Source organism: Lycorma delicatula, chromosome 7, assembly GCF_047948215.1.
Source record: "Lycorma delicatula isolate Av1 chromosome 7, ASM4794821v1, whole genome shotgun sequence".
Classification (NCBI taxonomy): Eukaryota; Metazoa; Arthropoda; class Insecta; order Hemiptera; family Fulgoridae; genus Lycorma; species Lycorma delicatula.
The window spans coordinates 72,163,770-72,187,660 of NC_134461.1; positions in this window are offsets into that span (position 1 = coordinate 72,163,770).

Here is a 23,891-nt window from a genome sequence, read left to right on the forward strand (position 1 = left end):
ATTGTATTACAATGATTATTTTTCACGTTAAATATTGTAAATTTGATTAAAATACTGCAACTGTTTCAATTAGTTTAGAGTAAGATGAAAAAATGAATTATACGTAGTCAGTAAATTAAAAATTGTGATAAAAATCATGCACAGGCATACATATATATATATATATATATATATATAGGGCATTACTTAGTTTCAGTTTATTTTTTTATGTACCAAATTTATTTATCGGAGATTAATTTATAACTTCTTAAAAAAATTATATGATTTATCTATTCAAGAATACAGATTAAATTAAAAATTATTTAAATAAAAGAGCATATCTTTGTTTCTTTAAATTAATATTACGACTTCATCCATGAACGGCATGGATAAAGTCCTACGCAAGAACTATCGCATGAAAATTAACAAGAACAAAAAAGTAAGAACAAAGTAATGAAATGTAGTAAAAATAACGAAGATGGACCACTGAATGTAAAAATTGGAAGAGAAAAGATTGTGGAGGTAGAAGAATATTGTTATTTGGGAAGTAGAATTACTAAAGATGGACAAAGCAGGAGCGGTATAAAATGCCGAATTGCACAGGCGAAACGAGCCTTCAGTCGGAAATATAATTTGTTTACATCGAAAATTAATTTAAACGTCAGGAAAAGATTTTGGAAATATATGTTTGGAGCGTAGCTTTATATGGAAGTGAAGTTTGGACGATCGGAGTACCTGAGAAGAAAACATTAGAAGCTTTTGAAATGAGGTGCTGTAGGAGAAAGTTAAAAATCAGATGATGGGATAAATTGACAAATGAAGATGTAATGTGGCAAATCGATGCAGAAAGAAGCATTTGAAAAAATATAGTTAAAAGAAGAAACAGACTTATAGGCCACATATTAAGGTAACCTGGAATAGGCGCTTTAATATTGGAGGGGACAGGTAATAGGTAAATATGGTGCAGACAGGCAACGTTTGGGATATGTAAATCAAATTTTTAAGGATGTTGGATGTACGGGGTATACCGAAATAAAACGACTAGCTGTAGGTAGGAAATCTTGGACAGCTGCATCAAACCAGTCAAATGACTGAAGAAAAAAAACTAAGTAAAATAATATTTAAAATAATTAGATTGCCTAATTGGTTAAAAACGTTTTAAAAATTTTTTTTTAGAAAAATTGAGGAATCACGAATTTCGTTCAACTAATTTTGCGAAATGACATTTATACTGATTATTCCAAGAAAATATATAAATTATTTTTCAGTGTATTAAGCGAACATATTCAACTGAAAATCTTTTATATAATTTCAAGTTAAAAAATTTTATAAACATATTTTTTCACATTAATCTTGTAACATATTACATTCTTAACGGGAAAGACATCATCTAGCGACAATTCCAGACTCTACACCAACTTTAACGTTTGTACCTGATGTCGGCTTTACCGGAGGCGTTTTTAGGACAATAGCTGATTATAGCACTTATCAGCAAGAGACTTCTTTCAGAATGCGACCGATGCAAATAACTCCGTAAATCCAGGCCAAAATCAAATGCGTAGATAATTCCAGAAATGATCTTTTCTAGTCATTTTTGCCTTCGCTAAAGCTTTTTTTCTGCCAAAATTACAACCTTCAAAACTATTAATTGGAACGCGGAAGCACGAACATAGTGCCTATTCCTATTTCCGTATCAAAAAGGTTTTCTTTCTTCTTTTTGAACTACATATATCTAAACTATGAATATTTAGGTGATTTATTACTTACTACTTGATTCAAAACTAATTCTACTTGTGGGATACGTGAATCTCATTCGAAGAAAAAGCTGTTTATTTCAAACATAACTGAAATTTTGATTTAGATCCTCACCACTGCATACCCGCTTATAATACTGTTTAGAAGTTCACGATGTATTTCTCTGTGCTTTTTCATAAATATCCATTTTATATTTTTTTTGTGACCAGCAATACCATTGCTGGTCACAAAAAAAGTTCCCTAACAATTTATAAATGAAATTTAGTACATTATATCTTTCACTTATAGTCTAATAGTAACACACCAAACCACTTCTTGTTTTCTGTACGAAATTACTTGTGACGTCTCCTGAATCGCGTTGAAATTTGTCCATACTAGAAATTCGCTCCTTCAGTGTCCTTCTCGCGAAGTACTCTCTCGCAGTCTGACATCTCGCAGAACTGATTGTCAACTGGTCTACCCCGGAGTATTTGTACTCCTATGTTCTGTACCAGCAGTACCAGAACCCAATTGAGCGTGAGAAAATTCGATCGAGCACTTTCATTCCCATGCATTCCAGCATGGGTCCGGTAACTATTCTCACCTAAAAATATCTGTTTAGGTGTGTCGGCGGGTAGCATTACAAAGGAAGATTGTCAAACGGAAAACCTTTATTGAAACGGCTTCTTTTAGCCCGTTTCTGGATTTACCCATTATTATATTTTCTACTATTTCTTTTTAATTGGCAGGAATCCGTTACTCAGGTTCGTTATACCGGTCTTGTTACACTATGTTACTATATTTTTTTACGTACTATTCTAACTAAACTTTAACTTTGTACTCTATCCAAGCCATAGGTAACCAATTTCACTTAAATCGCCAAAAAGTGCCCAGGCAGGTCTTTATCAGGAAGATGTGAGAGTCTTCCAGTCGACCTGTAGATCAAAATCGCATCCAAGACCCATCCGATTCCAGCCTCTGAAGTTCCTTAACAAGTCGGGTACTTTTAGTTGTATGAAACATGTAAGACGTAGTTTGATTACATAATCAGAGCAAAGATTACATCAAATCTGCTCTTAAAAGCAAGTGTCCGTTTAAAATTATCTACTGTATGATCAGGGATATCCACTTAGCATGTACTAGCCTACATACGATAAATATGGAAAAGTATCAAACTTGTTACATCCTTCCAAAGATTCTATCCATCTAACTTACCAAATTTCATAATCTTAATCTTGTATTTCTCTTTTCGGTTCTTCGGTGAGTAAACTTTCTTAAAGGTGCAGCTAGAACTATTCTTGGAATGAAGGATGACTATGGGATATATTCCTGCAACAGTAGTGATTTCCTTTCGTGAAAAAGTTCTGGTGTATAAACCTTATAAACATCTTTGCATAGAATACCCGTGGTTCTAAAATTTAACTCCCAATCCAGATAAATTATGCTATGAACCATAAAAAGCATCATACGAGTAGAATAACAGAAAGCATCAATATTAGATAGCATTATTAATTACTTCACAAAATCCGCTATTTAAATGGAAGATTATCACTACCGGTAAACCCAAACATGTATCAATTGAGACATTACTTGCTTTGGAAAACCTGCATTCGGGTACCGGTGCCAGCATATCACTGGCTAAAGATCCTTTCAGAAATATCATGACGACAATCTGTTTAGATAACTTGTGTCAAAAACTTATCAACTTTAAAAGTTTACGAGCCTTTGCAGCGTGGGCAACTTTGATCTCGAGATCTCAGTCTGAGAATCTCCTTCAACTAACAGAAGCTCTGATCAGCTTTAATGATAACGAGAAAGCCGCTGAGCAATCTCAACGTCATTAAAGAATAGAATTTTAACTATATATATAAAACGTAAATTTAGATTAAGATTCCTAACGTATATTTAGACTCAAATGAGGAATCAATACCGATGACATTCTTTACAATTTTGTTATAGAGCAAAGAAAATATTGGCCTTAGATAGATAAACCGGATGCATATTTAATCTCAGATAAAAGGAACACAAGCAATTTTTAAAAAAAATACAATCATTATTTAGAAACAAAAAAAAAACATATAGATAACAGACATTAAATACACTGATATAAATATTCAGAATAGTAAAAACATAGATGAATAATTTTGGTAAGAGGTTCCCAACATTCTGTAATGTACAGTGTATGCTTTTTTAATACAAGAAACATCCAATGATTAAATCCAAAGTACGAGTAAACATTTATTTTGGTTTCAATTAAAAATATTTTCATATTATTAAAACATATCATTGATTATAGGTAAATATTACTTTTAGTATAATAAAATCAAACATTTTTAAATTTTTCAATAAAATCAATGAAGTTCATAAAACACTTTTTTGACATAAATTTACACTTATTCAAAACTTTTTTATTACGTTTTTAGTTTTTTAAACTATTAAAATATCATCTGAATAGTTTCATAAACCTACTCAAACATTGTAAATAGAATATTATTAGATTCAAGATGTTATACATACTTTTTAAAAATAAAAATTATATAATTAAGGATTATTAGATTCTTTTTATATTTTGGTTTGACGTGAAAAATTATGTAACTTATTTTATGAAATTCTACCACCTTAAATCTACATAACCTTTATAAATAATAACCGCATATTTATGGTAATAAATTTATCCAAAAAAATTAATATTCTGAGAAAGGTTTTCATTTATTCACTTAGTATCCGTTTTACAAAGATTTAACTCTTAAACAAAGAAATCTCTTAGTTTATAACGTAGTCCAAAAGACAATTTACTAGAAGATTTCAGAAATCTTAGAAAGTAATAATAAAATCAGAAGTTTATTTTAATACCAGTGATCCTGTGAAACGAAGACCCTGCTTATCTGGGATTTATCAGAGATTAAGATTTGTAAAAAAACTGAATTAAAGTAGGAAAATTAAAAAAAAAAAAAAAAAATACAACAGGATTTTTTGAACGTAATTAATTTTGGGTGGTATAAGAAACTTCAAAAACAGTCTTGTTTGTTAACAATATTGTAAGCATTGTTTTTAGCGATACAGAATATTAATGATAGCTGTCGAACAGACACTTCTGGTATACACTTATGGTTTTATGAAGATAAGGTGACCGACGAGAAAATGATAAAATATTAAGTATATTGTAAACTCTTTCTCGGGTAGGTGTTTCAGTTCCTTCATTCTACGATTGCGGATTCAGTCTTCTTTAAGACTATTTGAGATGAGTTTTGTTTCTACGTGTCCACCTTTGTTAGATGTACAACTATGGGAAAGTCGCAAGCGACATTCCCATCTGTGGTATCCTGGCTGAGGCGAGACTGTAATATATCTACCGCCAAGGTTTTTAAGATGAACACCGGTAAAGCCCATCAGAGATAGGTACGGAGGGGTGGTGTGGCGACCGGAAACGTCACATGTTGAGTGTCTTCTCCTTCGGGGGTCAGGATATTGTAAATTAAAGTTACTTTTTTATTGAGAAAAATCTCCAAATCCATTATAGTAACAGAAATAAATATTCGCTTAAAGTTTGAGTAAAATTTTAAGAGAGAAGTATCAATATTAGAGAAACAAGACTGGAAATTGTGGTAACAAACGAAGAAGATCACGTCAGGAGAAGATCGAATAACACAAGTTGGTAGAGTGGGGAAGAAACTTTTTCCCTTTACATTTCTGCATCATCCTTATGTAAATAAAGTATAGGTTGCAATTTTGAAACCGACAATTTAAAAAATAATCCTTACACATGCGTCGTTTCGCACGCTAAAAAAATTACTCATCTCATAAAACAGAATCAGACGAAATGCCAAGAAGTAATGAAAATAGAATTGATGTTCACTTAGCTCGTTCTATAACAGTATAAGCGATATATAATAATAATTGGAATAAGGGTGAAAATATTCCATATAATTTTTAAAAAGTAATTAAAAATTGATTAAAAATAAAACGTTATATCAAATACAGCTGTTTGTTTCATTATCCACATCTATATCCAAGTAACTGCTGTTACGAGCCACCTGTTGTTACAGACATCCAATTGCATACAGCAATAATTAACCATAGATTTATTTTTAAAAAATTATTTTTCAATAAAGAATAAATTAAATGAAATTTAATAATTATGATATATGTACGCAATTTAATAGATCATTTTGTGAAAATTAATCTCATGCAAAAAATTTTAAAAAATACAGATTTTCGCACATATTATTATACCTTTAATAATCGTGTGCTGGTTACTCACCAAGTAAAAATTACTTTGAATTAAAACATTATTGAAAAATATATATATTTTAAGGGTGTTGTACTATTTTTATTCTCAAAATTGAAACGTTAAAAAATAAATAAAAGGTTCTTTAAAAAAGGTTTTTCTTGAAGTAAAAAAAAAAATATCATTATTCATTTATTTTGTTCAGCCTGTCTTTTTATTATTTCCAGTTTGCATTATTTAAACAATTTAATTAGTTGTTGCACATGACCTACGAAACTTTTGAACAATATTTTTTTCTGGATTAAAATTTAGATTTCGATTAAAATGTTATAAGTTTAAAAAATAAATTCTATATCGCTTTCTATTAAATATAAATCATGGTTGAATATATATTAAACTTTTGAAGAATTGTAATTACAATTTCATATAATTTTTAAGATTGTTATATCTCGATTAGTTAAATTTAATGGAAAGAAGACTTTAAGATTACCCAAAGAGAATAAAATGGAATTAATTCTTTGGTTCTTTCTATAACCTATTCCTTTTTTTACTTGAATCTACTTATCACTCATATAACACCATAGAGAGATATTAATTACAATTGTCAACATTTCTAAACACGTCAAAAAAAAACTTTGCTGAAAACTTGCCGAATGAATTATTAAATAATATAATCTATATGTATATATATATATATATATATTGTAACAGAAATAAAATCTCGTTGAAAACAATCTTTTTCACTACAAACCCATGCAAATCCCAAACCCACTACAAATCGTCCCAAATCTACATTTGGGACGATTTGTTTAACATTTTGCATAAAACCATATACTTTTCTTTTAGTAGACTCAATAGAATCATTGATTTTGAATTTATTATTCTTTACAATTTTATTAATAAACCTGCAGTAAATTGCTAAAATTTCCTAGAAATTTCCTTGAATATAGGCTATACTAATAAGTTACAAATATTATTTGTAAGGAAAAAGGAAAGAAAACAATAATAAAAACCTTATTATTATTACTAGAAAAAATTAAATTTATAGGTGGAATTAATCCAGAAAGAAGGACTGGACAAAATGTGTTTAGAAAATCGGGAAAATAAATTGGAAATGGCTTTCCAACTAACCAAAAATTAGATTTCTTACAATACGAAATTCAGACATTTAACACGGTTATAAAAACTTTTTCTTTTTCTGTTTAGCCTTCGGAATCACCATAAGGTATTCTTTATGTTCGAATGCAAATGAAGTATAGTCTTATACAGTCTCAGTTCGACCATTCCTGAAATGTGTGGTTAACTGAAACCCAACCACCAAAGAATACCAGTATCCACACGAGTATTTAAATCTGTTATAAAAACCTGAAAATGTTTCCGTGACAGAAACTTTAACATTTATTTGAAAAAGAAAAGAAAGATTCTTAGAAAAATTGTAGGGCAGAAATGTAAAAAAAATTTAAATGTTTTATGATCTTACGAAGAAATTTCTGAAAAAATTGAAAACATAATCGACAACATTAAAAAACGGAAAATAATATTTTACAGTAATTTTAAGGGAATGATTAAAGAAAGGTCGATAAAAAATATTATCATTTTCTTTGATAATCTCAAAATTAAAAATAAATGGTTTTAAGAGATAGGAAAGGATCTCAAAGAGGTCGAAATAAGAAAAGAAGAAATTTTACACAGGGAAATTTTCAAGAAAAAATTAATTTAAATGATTGCAGTGGTTCAAGACTGAAAAAGAGAAAAAAGAGAAGAATCACAGAAAACATAGAATAGGATAAATAACAATTATGATTGAGAGATGGCAGAAGATTCAAGACTCAGAGGAAAAATGAAGTTTAATCACGCGGTCCAGAGATGGTCAATTCGAAAAAATCTAGTATAAAATTAAACATAATTAAACAAGTATATTTTTATAACAACACTAAATTTGTACTGATAATAAATTTCTATAATATTCTACATTTTTTACAGAAATAAAAATCACCATTCTTTCGGTAAGCAAAAAGGCTTTTTAAAAATAGTTACGTTTATGGGGATTCTAGTTCATAAAATTATAGCTGATTTTTTGTATAATTACAAAAACTTTTAGTATATTTTTGTAATCAGATTTTATGTAAGTAGTATATAATTAAAAATGCTTAGAATACTGAATTTATTCATCTAAATTGCTCATAAAAATTGATAAAAGTCATTTTATTTATTTATGATATTTTACTTTCAAGTTTGCCTTTTATTTAAAAAATAAATAAATTATTAAAAAAAAAAAATATTGTTTTGTTTTGTGTGAATGTACGAGTTTTGTTTGTTATTTTAAATATATTAATTCCCTCAACAGATTTGTTTATTAGTTTTGGGAAAGTTATATAGACTACATGAATGATAGCTTCAATGCTCGGACGTCTGGGACCTTGGTGGTCACTAAGGAATCCTAGCCAACTCCCTTTTAACAACTAAACAATCCTGCCTACCATTGTCCGCCCTTAACAACCCATCAAAAATCACAAACCTCTTCACTCTATCACTATCCATTTAACCTCTCCTTTGCCCTACCATTTCAAAATACATATATACAATCCAAACTACCTCACCGGTGGAACAAAACGGTGAAACACTGATATTAGCGTAACACACTTTGTTTTCTATTTCACAAGGGGTAACTTATACAAATAGAATTGGACAAATCGAGAATATTTTCTTCAATAATTAATTTTACTGCGTTCACGTAAAATTTATAAATTAATAAAATTTGATGAGTATTCTTTTTAAATATAATAAATGTAATTGAAAATAAATGTAATATTGAATTCAAAAAAGCGTACGATTGCATACATAGGCCTTCGATGTTACAAATTCTGAGAAATCTCGGATTGGATCCTAAATTGGTAAATATGATCGGTTTAACATTGACAAATACAAAATTTAAAGTGAAGTTTCGTGGCGAATTTTCCGAACCTTTTTACATAAAATCCGGACTGAGACAAGTCGACGGTCTTTCGCCTTTATTATTTAATTGTGTACTACAATTTCTGATGCGCGAGTGGTTTAAAATTAATCCATAAAATATTCACATAGGATACAAAAGAGATAACTTAAATTTAAATTGCCTAGGATTTGCCGACGACTTAGCTTTATTAGCTAATAGTATCGCAGAAGCCAGAATACAAATAACAAGTATAGAAGAACTTGGAATACTATTGGACTTAAAATTTCTTACGTAAAGACTAAAATGATGGCTATAGATCCTTTAGTTATTAATTCTGTGAATATTAATGGAAACAAAGTAGGACTTGTAGAAAAATTTAAATATCTTGGAGAGATCATTACTAGTAATTGTAACGAAAAACAAAATTGGACTGAAAGACTTAATAAATTATTTAAAGTGCTACAAGTAACCAAAAATACTTAAAACAAAAAATCGCTGTCGAATAACACTAAAATTAGACATTACAAAACTGTGGTTAAACCAGTAATTACTTACGCGAGCGAGACTTTATTTAGATTAAATCAGAAAAATAGGACTGAACCTTTGCTTAAAGTTGAATGCAGGTTCTTAGAACCTGCATAAACAAAAAATATGAACACGAAAATCAGTACAGAGTATAGCATAATAAATTTCTGTACGAAAACCTGGAATCCTTAATTGATACTATGAAAAAGAAGCGAATTTCTTTCTGCGCACAGTTGTTAAGATTACCGCAGGATAGGATTACTAAGAGAATTATCGATCAATTTTGGTCTTTAAAAAATCCGCCATTATGGATCAAAGAAATTAAAGAAGATATGCAAGAATTAAATTTGATGTACGAAGATTTACTTAATAAATCCGAAAAATTAAAATTTGTTATTAAAATTTGTTGGTTGAATACCAACTTTAAAGTAAGAACTTTTAATTATACAAAAAGGGTTTATTCAGAAGAGGATCGTAAAGCAAGATCATTAAGAGTGACTAAATATTGGGAGAATGTAAAAGCTAAGAACTTAAAGGCCAAAAGATCGGCAAAAAAGACTTGAATTATTCTGACTAAAGTGGTCCTTTGCGGCCTTAAAAGTAAAAAAAAAAAAACAAAAATAAAAAATAAATAAATGTAATTATAAATTTTGATCTGAATAAAAATAAAAATAAGTTTATCAAAATTAAATTAATATTGAAGTATCAAATTATATTTATCTTAAAATCAATTACTTAAAGTTTATTTCTTTTTTATTTAAAAAAAAATCTGATGTGGACACCGTATGACTTCCTTGTACGCCTATTAAATTATATATACACATTTTTTGCTGCATTTCATTTAAACTTATTTCAATTGAAAATGAGATACGATCCTCCAATTCTTTAATAGAATGGACAGTTACACAATTTCATTGTGGTGGAAAAGTCATTGAATCACATTTTTTTGTAGTGTCCGTATCAGCATTTTAAATTAGTTTTTATATTAATTTCGTCTCACGTCTCAAATAGTTATGTGGTGTAAGTGAAAACGTGTAGGATTCGTAACCATGCACACATTAGTTCGAATCCGACTTCATATACGTATATTTTTTTTACTTGTTTTGTTAAATTTAAATATATTGATTTATTAATCCGAGGTTAATATATTTTGAATTAAAATAAAAGGTACATAAAATTTTATTTCACTAACTTTTGAGTTTTTCTTTTTTTATTGTTATTATTGAATTAGTATTTATTGTAATTTTTTTTTTTTTAGAATTACAGGTTAATAACTAATTAATAAATCAATATATTAAAATTAAAAAAAAGTTAAAAGGAAATATATGTATATGGATTCGAACCGATGTGCCTTCTCCTTGCAAGATCCAAATATTCATTAATTAAACTTTTATTGGGCTATAACTCTGGAACCAATTTAAAATAAGTACTACTTACAATATATCGTTGAAAAGCTACCAATGAGGGCTTATTACTGCACTTAAGAAAAAGTCCAAAATCCAATTTTTTTAATCGTTTATGAGTTATGCGAGTACATAAGTACGCACGCCGAAACTAGTCAAACTGGAATCAACGTTGTTCAAAAAAGATATTTCTATTGAAATCTGAAAACCGATTTTTTTCCCGATCACAATACTTCCTTTACTTTTTAAGTAAAATAGGAAATGTAGCAGCAATTAAAGAAAAATATGAATTAGTTATTCCGCTTCGGCTGATTTAAATTAATAAATTACAACACAATAAATGGTTAAAATTTAATATACTGCATAACAGAACGGTCATTCGTTACGCGTAAGTACAATAGGTTGGCCATTCTTCTAATGGTTGGTAGGGCTATTTTTTGATCATGATCCTGGAAAACATTACCGGTGTAAATTGCAATTAAAATATCTATCCTTATAAGAGTAATCTACTGGTTAATTCCTTCTAATTTAACTACACACACCATACGGCCTAAATGCATCCATTTGTATTTTTCCTTAATATTAGTCCTTAAGAAAAATATATATACCAAGATATAACCCAAATCCGGTAATGTTTATTAATCTATAGGCTCCCACCGAATAAAATTAAGATAATTCAGTAAATCAACGTACAATCCAATCTCGATAATCAGTGGCAAGACGTCTTATAATTATTTGAAAAAAGTCTCGGTAAATGACCGCTGAAATAGGAAAAATTGTCAATCAAAAATTTAGATGGAACTATTTGGTTGGATTTGTAATTTTTAAACTAAGTACTTAGGTCCTGGGTTCGAATCCGGTTAGGCAAGGCATGTCACATCCTACAAAAATTGTCATTCATCTCATCCTCTGACGTAATATCTAACGATAGTCCCGGAGGTTAAAAAAAAAGTACTTACTGAGATACGATATAGACAGTCTAAATTAGATTAAGACCAGTCTAATTAAAAGAAAGAATTCTATTCAAAGTACAGAGTTTTTGTTTGTCATTTATATGTAATGTAGTGAAGCTATTTCTGTTATTATAATTTTAGCTAAATTATTTAGCTTCATTTATGTTCTGAGATTATGTTTCTGCAATTAATCTGTAAATAAATTAACAAAAATTTAGTTAAATGGAAAAGTGATAAGCTGTATGAAATTGCAAAGGATCGGATAAATTAGTAGAAATTATTCAGTGGAATCTAAGGTTTTAGTAGTTTAGAAAACATAAAAACAAAAATTTCTATAAATTGAAGAAAGACATCCAGATTAATAAACTGTGGAAATATTAAGGAATGGAAAACTGGAATTAAACCGATCAAACAAATTTTGAGAAAAAACAAAACATCAAAACTATGAGATAAATATAAAGAATAATTTCAATGCACAAGGTGTATTCTGTCGTACAAACTTCTTAATGAATCTTATTTACAACGTATGCTGTGGTTTACTACAGTTTCAAAGGGAGACCAAAACAGATTATGACAATTGTGGGTATAAATAACGCCTCAATAAAACTGAGATTATTCTTAATAAACTTCATGCCTACAAAATTGTAATGGACTTTTTAAATTATTCTATATAATGTCTAGAAACATTACAATAGACATAAATAAACATACACAGTATGTCTGAAATATTCCCGAATTAAATTAGATAAAAATACAGATTTAAAGATTCACGAATTTACTCACATCAGCCCTCTACATAGAACCCTTCTCTAGTTATACATTCGTTGCAGCGCCCGTCAAACTCTCTGGAGAAATCACTTTGTAGGATCGCCTTCAACTACTCAATGCATGCCCTTTGGTTGATCAGAATGTCATCGAAAAAGACTTTCAACTTCAACTTGAGTTTCGGGAACAGAAAATAGTCTGCTGGAGCCAAGTTGGGTGAATAGGGCCGGTGGGATAAAACGGTGATATGATTTGTGACGTAATAACGTGTTAAAACTGCTGCAATGTGTGCCGGGGTATTATCGTGCAAGAGAGTCCAACTGCCCGGATCTCGGTATTCGGGCCGGATTCGATGAATGCGACGCATCAGGCGTTTCATTACTTCCAAATAGAATTTAGAATTCACGGTTTGACCAGTTGGGACAAATTCATAATGAATCAGGTCCTTTGAGTCGAACAATGAAATCAACACCGTTTTCACTCTTGATTTTTGGTGCCTGACTTTTGGCAGTCTTTGTGCTCCAGGACTCAAACAAGCAGTGGATTGACGCTTCACTTACGGATCATGCATGAAGCACTAGCTTTCATTCCCAGCTATAATTATTTGCGGAAAATTTGGGTCGCTATCCGCTGTTTCAACATCTTGGGTGCAAGAAAGATACACCTGTTTTTTTTTCGGTAAGAATTTTGGAATGAAATGAGGCACACCTTTTGCCAGTTAATTTTTTCTGTTGAAATTGTACGTACCGCGTCTTTACCGATGTTTAGCTCTTTTGCTATAGCTCGAAGGGTAAGACGAAGCTGTTCGAGCAGAAGCGCTCGTCGTGAACAGCTGTTGACGTCATCTCGCTTCGTTCGTCGTCATGAACGACTTTACCGTCTTTAAACTGCTTCTACCACGTGTATCTTGTAGTACGAGATACGGCTTCATAACCGAATGCTTGCTGTATCATAGAATAAGTTTCAACGAAAGATATCTGAAGCTAAACACAAAATTTTATCGTGCTTCTCTGTTCCACGTCGTGAGCTTCTACAAGGTCACATGAACACAACTTACGTGGCCGAATATAACTCGATACTGGAGTGGCGAAACGTGATGAAATTTTGTACACACACTCGTCAGACATCGTACTACATAGTTCTTTGGTCGTACGTCAGATGACATTACTTGTATCGACTACAGAAATTTAGTTCTGGAACTTTTCAGACCTATTGTGTATTAACGGTATTTTATCATTTTACTTTTAGAGACAATAATTTTTATTGAATATTGGGCTAATATTCAATAATGGCTAATATTATAATGGGCTAATATTCAATTTAAAGGTTATTTAACACATTACCACAATTAACTGACAACAATGAGTAGTATTTAAAAGAATTGTGATGAAAAAAATCAGTGTTGCTAACTTGATTTCCGTAGCTCTAAAATTATTGACACATCTGTTTTCTTTTTTTGTAACATTTTCTTCTAAGTTTTTGTTGGTTTTGTTGTTAATAAGAGTCGCCATGTTTAAAATTTAATTTGTTTTCTGTTGATATTATTTACATCAATCTTCTTATAATTAAATTCTCTACAATTTATGTTTAAAAAATGTATGATTTATCGCCAACTTAACAACGTTATTGTACGTCAAACGTAAAAAAATGTGTTTTTTGACCCTATTTTTTGGCGTTTTACATGGGATATCTTAGAAACTAAGAGAGATACAGTTCTAGGACCTATTTTTTCGATTTCCCAGCTCAAAAACCATAAGAAACAATTGAATTTTCCCCTAAATTGACCTTCCCAGAATTTTAGAAAGCCTTAATTTACCCGGAGGAAATGAAACTCGGGGGAAATCTTTCACTCTGTATAACTCGCTAACGAAGAGTTTTCGGACCTATGTTTATGTGAACTTTTTTCTTATTTTTAGCCTCCAGAATGAGTTGTCAAAGTATTGCCCTATCCTCCTGAATCACTCTGTATTTATCATTTAAATTATTGTGTAGTCTTCAAAATTTTTTACAATAATAACAATTTATGTGAAGAATTTATATTGAAATTACAATTGAAAAAATATAAAATTGAAAATACAAATGAAATGATTTTAGACAATTTTTTTTATATGTTTTTAACACATATACAGAGAAAATAAAGTTACTTTTTAGCAGCTTTTAAGTATGGAAATAAAAAAAAAAATTATCCTAAAGAAAAAGTAATTCTGATATTGTAATTTGTTGTTTTTCAAAAAAATTATTAAGCTAAAGACGATGGAACTTTTGTTATAAACGATGAGCAATAATAAAGGAAGGGTATATCATTTAATAGGAAGGGGTTTTGCAAATGGAGTAGGGGTGATTTTGAAAGGATGAAGAAGAGCAGGAGGGAAAGTGAAGAATACAGAAGAAGAGTAAATGGTAGAGAAAGAGGAAGAGATGTGGGAGGCAAAAAGTAGTTATCGCAGCTCCGGTTCGTTTCTCTTAATTAATTTCTGGCGTTGTATAATGCTACGGTATTTATATGTATTTGTGTGTACGTGTGTACGTGTAACAACGGAATTTATGTGTAGCAAGCACTGTTTGAATCACAACTCCACCACAAAACATCTGGACGCCATGATTAACAATAAGCAACAACCGGCAAGAGAAACACCACATTGAACAACTTCAACGAAACAAAAACAAAACAATCTACAAAAAAAGTAATTAAAAATATTGATATGTCTGCTACATAAAACAGAATAATGATAACTAACGAGTTTTTGTTTTACATCGAAGACAATAACTTACTGTTGTTAACATCGTGTAAATTAGTCACGAGAAATTATATTTTTTTATAAATAAATATATATATATATATATATATATATATATATAAACATTCATCCGTATTTTCGTTTTAAACGTAGACAAGGAATATTTCTGATGTAGAGTTATGTGCTTATAAAGAAATCTGGGTCAATTAAAAATATTAATCATTACATTCTATGGAAAAAATGAAAAATACTAAATATTCCAAATTAAATTTTGCTTTAAAAAAAGAACGGAAAAAACTAAAAATTAAAAAAATATTGTTAGCACTTTTGTAAGTGTGGTGAATGTAAAATATTAGTGGAATATTAAAATTAACATTAAATTTGACCAGAAAAAAATTATTATAGAATTATATTAAAATATAAATTAATTAGTATATTAGATTAAGAAAAATCTATAAGATTGATCTAGAGCAGTGAGGGGTTCTTTAAACCCGAATCTACTACAGCCACACATAAATAACTTTATAAATATTTCTTAAAATTTTATTAATATATATATATATACAAAAAGCGTTTTTTATCTCATCTATAACCATATCAGTTCGATATATTTCTTTAAAATATTCAAACTGATTGAAATTTATCTTAAATAACTAACAAAATGTATGTTTTAATTTATTAAACAACACTTAAATTTATACTACTTTTTTTACTTTCCTGATCTCAAAGCTTTCGAGTTATGATACAAGTAGGAAAGTATGGTAATCAGCCCAGAAAAATGGGGTATGGGATTCTTACATTATTCAGGGATGCCAAAATAGAAAATAAAAAAGTGAGGGTAATTTTTGTACGTATATACAGTCGCCGCCAAGTAACGGTGAGCTTGGACTGGCGACGATTACTACCCAACGTATCATGAATCATGTTTGTACTACTAAGAGATGACTAATCATGGTGTGCCAATGTTTCAGACAAGAATAATATAGCAGTGACGTGCGGACTGATCATCCAAGCTCGTCGGCGGCTATTGTATGGTTGTTGGTGTGTTTGAAGCTTAATAACTACATACCGATTTTGATAAAATTTTAAACAGAAACTCGTGGGTATTGGGCAATTTGATGATAAAATTGGCGTACATTTTCTCAAAATTTTGCAAACGTACCCTTCTGTATATACTTTTCTTATATTTTTTGTTATTGACGTGGAGGAACCCCATTTACGGGCGCCGAAGCAGTGTCGAACTCCTCCAAAAATCTGGGAAAAACAATAGTTTTATTTATTGGATACTTTTTATACGAATTTTATTGTATGTCTTTCAAGTTACAGTAGTAAAAATAGGTTAGGCATAATCCACCGGGTTGGTCTAGTGGTTAAATCATCTCAAATCAGCTGATTTCGAATTCAAGAGTTCTAAGGTTCAAATCCTATTAAAGGCAGTTAGGGCAGGTATGCGGATTTGAATATTACATCGTGGATTCTTTGGTGGTTGGGTTTCAATTAACTAGACATCTCAAAAATGGTCGACCTGAGACTGTACAAGACTACATTTCATTTACGTTCATACATATCATCCTCATTCATCCTCTAAAGTAATACCTTAAATCTGTGTATTTTCAGTCTTCTTCTTATTTTTCCTGTTTAGCCTCCGGTAACTACCGTTTAGATAATTCTTCAGAGGATGAATGAGGATGATATGTATGAGTGTAAATGAAGTGTTAGTCTTGTACATTCTCAGTTCGACCATTCCTGAGATGTGTGGTTAATTGAAACCCAACCACCAAAGAACACCGGTATCCACTTGATCTAGTAATCAAATCCGTGTAAAAATATCAGGCTTTACTAGGACTTGAACGCTGTAACTGTCGACTAAAGTAATACCTGACGGTGGTTCCAGATGCTAAACAAAAAAAGGGAGAATCACTGAAGTAAATAAACAAAAAATATTATATTTTAATAAAACGATAAATGTTTTAAATTAAGTTGTGAATATACGTTTGTGTAAGCTTTACATCAGAAAAAAGCCGCATGACAGGAAAGTCCTACAACTGTGTTGTCAGTTATTTTATTCATTTCATGGCAGTTGGTAGTTTCTTACATTCTTGTACGTGATATTTTGATAGCTTTTTACATTTGTTGTGATATTTTTTTTATGCTTAATTTTTTTTTTTATTTAAAAAAATCATGATTATGTTTGTAATTAATTGTATTTTATTTTATTTCATAAATAATATTAAAAGATTACCATACATTAGAAAATGGAAAGCTATATTTTAATACATTGTAACGATGTATAGATTAATAATTATTATTAACTATTGCGATTAAGCAAACATTAGAAAGAAAACGAAGGTAAATTATTTTTGAACTATTTTACAGCAGGACTTATTGGTAGTTGAAAAAAACAAACAAAATTATCATATTTCTTTACAAAAGTACTTTCTTATTTTTTCGGCATCTTTCTATGGTAATTTAATGGTTACGTTTATAGAAGGTAATTTAAACTTTATGGACTGTAACACTAAACAATTGTATGTATGGTTGTACTATAATGAAGTAATTTTCTTAAATTCCTGAACCGTGACATTCTTTTTCTCCCCTGATATTTTTTTTTTTTATATATGAAATATAACACTTCATCCTGATATTATTTATTTGAGAATAAAATTAATAGTAATATATTCTTTTATATATGTATTAGTTACTCAAAAGATTTAAATTATTTAAGTATACCACGCTATTTATTATTTTAACTTGATTTTAAACTTTTAAGTATTTTGAAATTTAAATAATTAGATAATTTAAAGGGGAAAAACAGTGGTAAGACAGAAACATTCACTAATAATATTTCAGACTTACTTAAATCCTTTAATTTATTTACTATTTTTTACGCTTAAGTTCAACCGCAAACAAAGAGAATACAGAGTATGTATTAGTAGATAAATGGAAACAAAATAATAATAAAAACGGAAATAACTTAGGCTGTAATTCAGAGAAAGAATTATTTCGTGCAATTTTTAGATTTTAAAAATGATAAAATTTTAATTTACATAAAAAAACCGCTTTTTATATAATTAACCCAAATAATACAGATAACACGATTTTTTTTTCTAACTCGAGTGAATATAATTCTAATTCTTTTTTTAATTAAAATCCCATTTTTAATTTAGATTTGCTGAAAATAAGAAAATATTAAATGAGACTTTTAAAGAATTAATCGATTTTAAAAGTTGAACTTTATTTAAATCTACAAATATTATACGATAAATAATTTTAAAATAAAACGTTCTTTCTTTACGTTGACGTATTTAAAAAAATGCTTTTAATGTAATTTTTTTGTAGGATACGGATATCACACTTTTTATTTGTTTAAAAATTATGTGAACTTTTAGTTTCTTTGACAATAAAAAATAAAAGGAAAGAAAAAGAGAAGATTAATGATAATCGCGTAATGATTTTATTGTTACACGGGCACAAACAATTAAACAGACAAATAAACGTTGCCTATCACCCTAAAATACTATTTCCTTTTATACAAAGGCAAAATAAAATATGTTACGTTCAAAATCTGTTGTATGATTACGCTAAGCTTTTTAGTTTAAATTAGAGAACCACATAGAAAAAAAGTAGAGCTTATAATAAAATTAAGCGGCAACATTAAAACACGTATTGGTATAAAACTGAACTGGGATGCAGATAATTAATTCTAATAGCAATATAAATTTTTTAATACCATAATTCTTAAATTGCGAATAAAGTAATTAACAAATATGTAAACTTATATATATGCCTGTAAGTTTGTACTACAACTATTATAAATACTCGTATATACGCTGTTAATATTTTTAACTATCTATATATTCGCATGTTTGCGGTTAGGGAAGGATATCGAGAGACTAAAATACGTAAAAATTTCTTACAGCTAAAATTTATTACCCTTAAAATATATAAAAGAAGATAAATAATAAAAATTAAACATACAAGAGAGTATTCAAATACAAAGACAAAATTTATTTAATGATAATTAAATTATGAATACCAAATTACAGTCCAGTTTACAAAATAACGTTATAATGACTGATATAAACATATTGCATTAACAATAAAACAATAATAGAAAAATCTACAATTCGTGGAATTCACTTTCTGCAAGTATTATTATTTTTACCGTTTATAGAATAACTACCCTGTACTTTACAAGTGAATAGAATAGTATCAGTTACACTCCTGTTTGCAAATAACTCGCTGAACAACTTATTGTTTCAACCATCGTCTGAAATAGAATACATGTGACATACTCTTCAATCGTTCTTACTATACGCTTTACTGTTATCGCTGTTGTCGCTTGCTGCACTGAACTTGGGCTTGCAAAATAATTGACTCGGTTCACTGGACCCCGGCAGTATGTACACCTCCCCTGGTCAGCAGAACCAGTACCCAATCCGTCCTTTGGATTGTTGAAGCAAAATAATTTTCATTGTCGGCACCTTTACGTTTTTTTATATGCTCTTTTTCTGGCCAGTTAATCCTTCTGATCGAACAACAGCTTTTAGAGGTGCCATTGTCTGTATAAAAAAAAAACATTGTTAAACAGACCCGTTATTCTAAATAAAGGATCCATTTTAGTCCTTTTTTGAGTCATCTTTCTTTATTTTATCTTTCTCTTTCTTCTTATTTGTAAGTAACCCGTTACACTGGCCCAATTAGTATATATGTATATATATATATATATATATATATATATATACGTATATATATATATATATATACGTATATATATATACGGTTATATATATATATATATATATATATACGTATATATATACGTTAAATTGTCCTCAAGGGACATCTCGTCCCTTGAGGACAATTTAACCAATAATTTTTATTTGTTTATTGATAATTTAACAAAATTATATTACTCCAAAGCTAAACAAAAAATGTGTTTTTCAACTCAAATTTTTTTTTATTACATCATATTTCGTAGAAAGTAATGGTGATACAGTTCTAGAATCCATCTTACAAAATTCTTCAGGTCAAAACGGAAAAGAAACCACTAAATTTTCACTTTTATTTACTTTTCCAAAATTACAAGAGGGCTTTATTTCAGCGGTGGAGCAGAAATCGGGAAGAAATCTTTCACTGACCGTAACTCTTTAACGAAGAGTTTTCAAACCCTTGTTTTTATGAACTTTTTTCATTATTTTAATGAAAGAAATACGCCTATGAAGTAAAGTAGAATCCTTCAGGGACACGCTGTTAGTAGTTTTTAATAAAATACTATCTTACAATTTTAATTTTTATAATTTATTAGTCAAAGCCATTTAAATATAGTTTTTATAATAAGCAATTTACATTTTTGATAATAACTAATTAAATAAAGTATATTAAATTACAATCAATCTTGATTTTAACCTTTTAAACAGCTTAATTTTTTTTACATTGCATACCTTAATTTTTCCATCAAAGAATGATAATTCGCTGTATGTCAATACAGTTTTAATATGTAAAACAAATGAGGTATTTAAAAAAGGAAAATCAAACACAACAACAAAAAATAATTAAAAGGAAAAACAAAACAGTATATCGATTGAAATAAATATTTGGAGAAATTTAAATTGGATTAATTTCTTTTTAACAAAAAAAATTAACTTGCATAGCTGGCTTTATATTTAACAATTTTATTCTGTCATACAAAAAAAGAAGTTTTGTAAGAAACCAATCTGCAAACATTCTGTCAATACAGTAATTTAAAAAATTGCCTTCTTCGTGTTTTATTCCTTATAAATATAAACCAAAGGAATATATCAACAGAAATAACAGTTTCACAAGTGTACATTTTTGTTTATTTTATCAAGATCTGAACGATAGAATTACAGTATTTTTTATTAAAATCAATTAAATTATACCTATTAGAATAGTATTTAGTTATTATAGGATTGATTTATCATTTTGTAAAATCTTACATATATACGATGAGTACATAAATTTATTTTTCATTCTTTAGTATTAATTAAATTCAATTTTCATATTTATTAACATTTAATATTTAAATATTTAAAATTGTTTATGTAACATTACATTTATGTAATATATAACATTTAATAATATGGAATAAGCTACAATTTTTAATTTAATATCATTAATTGTGAAAGTAATTATTTCTGGATGTTCGTTTAAGTTTACACTATAATTGATATGCAAAGGGTTCAGTACTCAAGTTCACGTCTGTATTTGTTAATAAAAAAAACAATACCTAATATTAATATAAAATTGAAAATAAATTTTTGTGTAATACTAAAGAATACGCTACACTTATTTTCTTAAGAAAAAATATAAAATAGGATTTTAATTTTCAGAATCAGAGGAAGGAAGAGGAATAATGAAAGAAGAAGTCCCTTTTTAGTACTTGGTATGAATATAGTACCATTTAAGTACAAAAAAAAATCAGGATAATATGCTACAGTAGAAAAGAGGGGATTTTATACTTAACTACACATTTATTAGGGTGATCTCCCCTGCAGGGTGCTAAATGATTCAAAAATATAATGCTTGTCTTGAGAACGATGAACAGAACCATCCCTAACACTAAAATGCAGGGATAAAAATCAAGTAAATTTAATGTAATTGAATGGGAAAGACAGGCCCCTTATCGCTAATATTGTTAATTTGACAGTTTTAATTTTTTATTACTTGTTGAGTTTTACATAAAAAAAATTGAGAAAACCAAAATAAAAATGGAGACTAAACATATTTAGGAATTTAAAAATAATTAAAACCAAAATTATACATTTAAAACTATTCTCTTTATAAGATAATTTTATTTATTTATAAAAATATATAAATGTTTTTGAAAAAAAGGAAACCTAATCAAAATCAATAAAAATAGAAGAGAAAAGAAAATTATATAGTTAATAGAGAATTTGAATATACTGATGTATATTAATTGAATTTTTAAAAATAAATTAATTAAATTAGTAGGTCATAAATTACATCAACCCAAATTACTTAATTTACTAATTTTAATGATGCTTGAATGGTGATAGCTTTTGAGGGAGACAAAATTTAAATAAATAAAATATGTAAAATGTGTAGGTCGTAACAAATATACAAAGAAAGAGGTACGTAAACTGTAATTAAAAACAAGTGAAAAACAAGCAAACTAAACAATAATTGAAACTGGAATGAAGGAACATTTGCCTCATTTCAAATAAAAAATCGAACGATCAAAGTAACGAAACTCGCTCAACATTGCTTAAAAGCTGGTCACAGTTAGAAAATTATTATATAAGAAATGAGATTTTAAAACAATGTCCGTAATAAACAGGTATTGGATACTTGGCAAACTTATTTCTTCAATAGTAAGCAGAATCTTTAATTTTGAATGACAATAAAAGATCAGAATCTTTGTAGTTTTACAAAACTATTTTAAACTTAATAAAGATCTTATTTAAATTTTTTTCCCATAAGAACATTAACCGGCTATATTCTTTCTTAAATTATTTTTATAGGGGAGATATGTGTTTTGATTAAGTTTCATGCTACCACCAGCATCGTGTTGAGATACGTTGTCTTTAAAATCCAAATAAGAAATATGAATTAGGTTTTATGGTCAATATTAGGTCAAGGTTTCAGTGGTTTAGCTATTTTTAAACTAAGTTTATGCTTCAATTCCAAATGTCAAAAACGATAACAATTTTTTGTTTTTATTTTAAAAACACTTTGAAATATCCGTTATACGGATGCAGCTTTTAAGTAATGAATACTTTTTAATTAATATCTAATATTATTTATTTGTTTATTTATATACCAAGGACGTTTGTTTAACAATTGAAATCACCATCTAGATTTATATTTTTTTGTAAAACTGGTTGAAAAATTGGTTCAAAATTTTATGAAAATTGGTTGATGAGTTAAGCAAGATCACACTTGATTAATTTCAAATGATTCTTTAAGATTACTCATCATTTAAGTGCTGTAATATAATTATCAATATCTGAAATTTTTACTTAAAAATTAATTTAATTATTAGGAAAATAATCATTCAATCACAAAGAGAGTAGAAAGACGACAAATTGAGAGAAATTAATAAAATTAATAAACCCTGACGATGTTTTTCCTGATTTATAATTTAGTTTGTAATATATATTTTGAAATTAATGAAGAATTCTTCAAATGATTGATACTGAAAAACGTAAGAATTTTTGAAAAAAATTTTAAAAAGTTATGATTGACGAGCATAAAAGACCAATAATCATTATGTTGGGAGCAAAAGATTAATTTGGTTGAATAGCTTATGATGTAAACATCTTTGTAAAATGCTAATTTTTTTTTTTTTTTACTTTTAAGACCATAATGGATCACTTTAGTTCATTTTTTTGGCAAGTTCTTACTTTTCTTGCTGATTAGTTGTTTTTCAGCTTTTCTTTTTTTCCAGTAATTTGTAAGGGTTTCAGATCTTCTTGCCCTTTCTTGTTCAGAGTACACCCGGCTTATTGCTTTCTTGGGTTTTGATAGGAATCTTGTATCTTTATTTTTTAATTTCTCATAGTTTCCGGTTTTCGTTTTTAGGTTTTCACGGGTTATGTCTAATTCCTCCATGTCTTTCTGTACTTCATATAACCAGTTCGGTCTGCT